Raw genomic sequence first — 6,000 nt, 5'->3', positions numbered from 1 at the left:
TTAAAAGGGATTTTTTTTGTGTTAGTGAGACCTTTGTAGTTTCAAAGCTACTTTGTAAGCCATATTAGTCTTAAAATCTGTGTGTATTTGTTGAGCTAAGAAGCAAGTAAAGGAGTATTATATTATGATCCATTTTTTCACCTTTTTTCTTGTCAATAAAACAAAGTAGTGGTCCTGTGACTCTGTTCCTCTATGATATGATCTTTTGAACCAAGGTTCCATTCTGGGATCTTCCTGTCCAGTTATAACATCAGCTGGGACCATAACACTCCTTAATAATGGATTCCAGCATTTTCCCAGTGACAGATCTTAGGCTACCATTCTTTATTGTTTCCTGTTCTGTCTCCCTCCTCTTTTGAATAGAGGTTACATTTTTGTAGTTTTCCAATCTGCTGGGACCTTTCTAGAATCGAGGGAATTTTGGAAAACTAAAACCAATACATCCAATATATTTGCAGTGACTCATTTTAAGACCATGGTATGCAGGTCATCAGGTCCAGGGACTTGCCAGCTTTGGTTTTCCTCGTTTGTAAGGCTACAGGGAAAAGCAAGAAATGGAACCAGGTGAATTTCTCTTGCGGAGCCTAGCACAAACACAATAGGCTGAATAGCCTCCTTCCATGCTCTAACCAATCTTTGATATCACACATTAAATATGTCCAGATCTGTCTTTAATGTTACTCATTCATTCCTGTACTACTAAAAGTGGTACATGTAAAGTCTTACAGCAGGGACAAAATATGAGCTATACAAAGTACAAATAGCTGCCATGTGTGGTCGGGTTAATGTGATGGTGAGTAAGAATTATTTCTGTGGACATCACTAGCAAAGTTGGTATTTAGCACCTATTGAGAAGCTGGATAAATGGAGTGAGACTTACCAGGATGGTTAAGAATCAACCATTTGTTGTGTGCCTAGAGTTACATGTAGAATGGAAGATTTCCTTCCCCAAACAACATTTGTGAACTACATGGATTTCATTGATAACCTAGTAGTTATGTAGTCATCCTTTTTATTCCAGATACATCTAATTATCTGAATTTAAACTCTGCAGCTGCTATGGTGTTGGTGATTGTCCCTTAACAGCACACAGCATGAGAGGGTCACCTAGTTTGAGGGACCAACTGGGATGGAGAGTGGGAATCACTCTTGGGGATGGATTCCTCTCTTGGGCAGAAGACTACTAGAAGACATATAGAAAACATGTTGGGATTTGGGCAGCCAGCGGGTTGCTCCAGGGCTGTCGGTGAGGCTGCAGGCCTCTTCTCAGTTTTGCCTTGTGTTCCTGCCGAAGTCTGTAGTGATAGGATTTGAACATATACCTCAGGGTTACTGGTTTAATAACATAACCACTGCACTACGATTCCCACCATTATCACTCTATGCTGTGTGGATACTGTACAACAGAGTACAGGCAAAATTTATGAAAATGTTTCCAGGAATTAGGCGCTTCAGTTACATGGATAAATAGGCTGTTTTCATTATAAAAGAGAAGGTTGAGAAGAGATTTGATAGACATGCTCAAATTCATAATGATCTGGAGAGAGTAGATAGAACTGCTAATGTTGAAGTGATAATATGAGTTAAAAACAAGATGGACGATGCAAAGGTTGTCATTCCCCACCCTTGGAGCACAGGGAATACATTGCAGGTTTTGACAAATGACACAATCGCTGAGCTGACACCAATATCAGCAACAAAAATCTGGTGACTAATCCAACAGTAGGACCTCCAGGGTTCAAAACGGTGAACGGTGCTCAACAGGTGCCACATTCTCTAAAGAAGAACATTCTCCTCCTCTAAAGGAGTTTCAGGGATAGCCCAGCATAATCGAGGTCATACTGTACACCACATTGCAAATAAAGATGGCCAATGAAAATTAAACGCAGGATTCAAGGCAATCCACCTAACAAACGCACAGTGCATGACTTGGTTGTCCAACCTGGACTTAGACTTATAAAAGTGCAAGATGTATACACAACAAGAGCACATGGTGTAGGGGTAACATATTAACATAGATAAAGAATTGATTAGCTAACAGAGAGCAGACAGTAGGGATAAATGTCATTTTTGTGTTGGCAAACTGTAACTAGTCAGGTGCAACTGGGATCAGTACCGGTGCCTCAACTATTTACAATTTATATCAACAACATGGATGAAGCTAAATTTGCCAGTGACACTAAGACACGTAGGAAAGTAAGTTGTCAAGACTCTGGTCAAGTATAGAGATTAGTTTGCAAAGGGATTTAGACAGGTTAAGTGAGTGGGTAAAAATTTGGCAGATTGGGTATAATGTGGGAAAACGTGAACTTGTCAACCTTGGCAGGCAAAAATATAAAAACAGTATACTATATAAATGGAGAGAGATTGCAGGACTCAGTGGTACAAGGAGATCTGGGTGTCCTGGTATATGAATCACAAAAAGTTAGATTGCAAGGACAGCAAATGATTAGGAAGGCGAATGGAATGTTGGTATTTATTGCAAGTAGAACAGAATATAAAAGTAGGGAAGTTCTCCTGCAGCTGTACACGTTCTTGGTGAGACCACATCTGGTATATTGTGTAGTTTTGTTCTTCTTATTTGAAAATATATAATTGCATTAGAAGTAATACATAGAAGGTTCACTCGACTCATTCCTTAGATGAAGGGTTCATCTCATGAAGAAAGATCGAATAGGCTGGGCTTGCGTTCACTGGAGTTTAGAAGAATGAGAGGCAATCTTATTGAAACATATAAGATCTAGAGAGCACTTGATAAGGTAGATATCAGGAAAATATTTTAGCTTGTGGGAGTCTAGAACCAGGAGATACAGTTTAAGAATAAGAGGTCTCCATTCTAAGCCTGAGATTAGGAAAGTTTTCTTCTCTTAGAGGGCAGTGGAAGTTGGATCACTGAATTCATTCAAGGAGAGTTTGACAGAATTTTGATGGACAAGGGAGTCAAAAGTAATGGGGCAGATAGGAAAGTGGAGTTGAGGACATAACCAGATCAGTCATGATCTTATTGAATGGCAAGCAGGTTCAAAGATCCTATTAGCCTACTCCTGCTCCTACTTCACAACTTCCAAAGTCCCAGTGCAAGAAGAAGAGTAGATAGAGAGAATATGTTTCCATTGACATGAGGACACCGATCTAAGGTGAACAGCAAAATAATCAAAGGCCTCATGAGGATAAAATACTTTTACGCAGTCAGTAGTTAGATCTAGAGTGTGCTGCTTGAGAGGGTGGTGGAGGCAGGTTCAATTGCAGCTTTCATACAAACATATAAATTAGAAGCAGGCCAAACAGCCCCTCAAGCCTACTCCTCCTCCATGATACTCAATAGTATCATGGCTGATCTAATTCAAATAAGGTTTCACCTCTTTGTTTATCAAGAATCCATCTATCTCCGCCTTAAAAACATTCAAAGACTGTGCTTCAACAGCCACTTAAGGAAGGGAGGTCCAAAGACTCGCTCTCTTTTGAGAAAAAACATTTCTCCACATCTCTGTTTTAAATGGGCAACTCTTATTTCTAAACAGTTCTAGATTCTCCCACAACAGGAAACATCCTCTTCTCATCCACCCTATCGAGATCCATCATGGAACAGAAAAGAAATTGCCATGTTTTGTGGGGAGAAGTAGGACTAAGTAACAATAATCTTCAAATGGAAGGGAAAATGTGGAGCTCACAAAATTGTTCTTCCCTGTCTGAATGAATCTTCACATGTACTAGCCAACATAGGCAGCACACTGTACAAATTACTGTGACAAAACTGTGCGTTTAAAAAATATATTTTAATCATGTTTCTCTGCATGATGTTTATAGCAGTCCCTGGCATTTTATCGGTGTCATTTTGTCTACAACTGGTATCCTCTATTGTTACTGAAGCAGTATAATTGATGCAATGCTTGTTTTAATCTGAACTAAAGCAGTATTCTGTTGTTTTAGTGTTCCTCTGGGATTGTAAGGCAGAGCTTGATTACAATGATTGACAGTTCAGGTCATATGACTGAGGACAATTAGACCTTCACAGAGGATTCTGGCTTAGTTGTTATTTCAGATGCTGTTTAGATGAAAGGGAGCAATGTTTCTTTTTCTCCTCTCTGGAATTGGAGATTGTGCTGTCTGAATATTGTTGTTTTGGAAGCTGCAAAGAGAGAGCTATCTTTTTCTATCTCTGAAATCTAGAAGCGGCTAGACTCTTGGTTTATTTCTCTGTTTTGCTGTCCTGAGGATAGATCCTTCTCTGAAAACTGCTGTTTGGATTTCCGTCCATAAGTGTTAAAAAGCTGGAAATCTCGTATCACACAAACATACTTGTTTTAGCGCTAACCAATTCTGAAAAATGACGTATGTCTATGGGGTATTGCTTTAAAATTGGAACGGCAGAGATAGCTAGCTGTTAAGAATTATACTGTATCATGTTTAAGTCTTATAATTGGTAAAAGTTATGCAAATTTTTTTTGTTACACTCTGTGTTCATAAATAAATTCTGTTTGATAAAAGCTCCCTAATGGGTCACTTCAATCATACCTGGAGTGAAACAGCTTAAGTTCACCAATGCCAAAATCAAGTATAAAACTTAGGGTCTAGGCTAACTTCACAACACGCCTTGGACTTTCTGGCCTGGGCCTTAACATCACGGTCTCTCTTTCTTTTTAGGTGCCATGGACCTCCACGTTAATCTTGCTTTGAAGGTGTGGATCATCTTTGTTGGTGGTACATTCATCCAGTTTGGGAGGATTTTTAAAAAGACTGTTCTCTGTCTATTTCAATATCTTTTATATTTGATTTTTCCCATCAGAATCAGACTTTCTAAATCATGATTTCTCATTACATATTAAAGATAATTTGGGGAATACTGGTATAGTCATCATATTTACTGCTTGAAAGGATTGACCATAAATAAATGCAAGCAGTTTATATTTTTGTTGAAGGTTTGAATAGTTTAAGAGTTATCCAAAAGGGGAAAAGCTAATAAACTGGGATATTTGAAGGAAGAAATTGTCAGGATAACAGGATATTTAACTAACATTAAGGACAGTCCCGGCAGAATTGTTCAGACACCAGTAGCTAGGATGTCATCTTTGATTAAATGTGCTCCTGGAGGTTTCATCACATGACTTGCCCGCACACTGGACCATCCAACCTTGTGGCACACTGCGTTCCTACTCCAATTGGAAAGCAATGGATGATGCTTGACTGTCAGCCAATCAGACTCCTCCCTCCCTTTTCAATATTTTTATATCAGGTAGAGAAATGTTCAAAGAAAATGGAAATAAAAACACAATGTTTTAAAATGTCCTAGAATTGTACAATCTCTATAGTGGAGAAGGAGGCCATTTGGTTCATTGAATCTGCACTGACTCTCCAACAGGACATCCCACCCAGACCCAATCTCCAAAGCCCTACATATTTACTCCACTGATCCCACTAACCAACATATCTGTGGACACTAAGGGGAAATTTAGCATGGCCAATGCATCTAGTTATCCTGGTGATTTTTCTGTAGGTTGGTGCACAGCAGTGTTGTAGAGATTGATCATCAGTGCGGCTGCCTCAGAAAAGCAGCCAGGATAATCAAGGAACCTACGCATTCTAGACTAACTCTCTTCCACCTTCTGATTCATGTGCAGAACTTGCATGTGGTTGCAGTAATGGAGACTTGGTTAAAAGAGAGACTGGACTGACAGCTAAATCTTCTGGGATATAGGGGTTTTAGGTGAGACACAGGGGAAGGCACAAGAGGTGGGGGAGTTGCATACTGGTTAGGGAACATATTACAGCTGTACTGAGGGAGGACATCTTAGAAGAATCATGTAATGAGACACTATGGATAGAGCTCAGAAATAGGAAGGGTGCAGTCACTATGAGGGGGCTGTACTACAGGCCTCCCAACAACCACGGGAAGTTGAAGAATGGATATGTAAGCAGATTCTGCAGAGATGTAGAAATAATAGGCGTTGTTGTCATGGGAGACTTTAATTTTCCTCACATTGACTGGAAATCCCTTAGAGT

The sequence above is a fragment of the Carcharhinus amblyrhynchos genome, chromosome 10, assembly GCF_965287045.1.
Source record: "Carcharhinus amblyrhynchos chromosome 10, sCarAmb.v2.hapA, whole genome shotgun sequence".
Lineage (NCBI taxonomy): Eukaryota > Metazoa > Chordata > Chondrichthyes > Carcharhiniformes > Carcharhinidae > Carcharhinus > Carcharhinus amblyrhynchos.
This window is presented reverse-complemented; position numbering follows the sequence as displayed.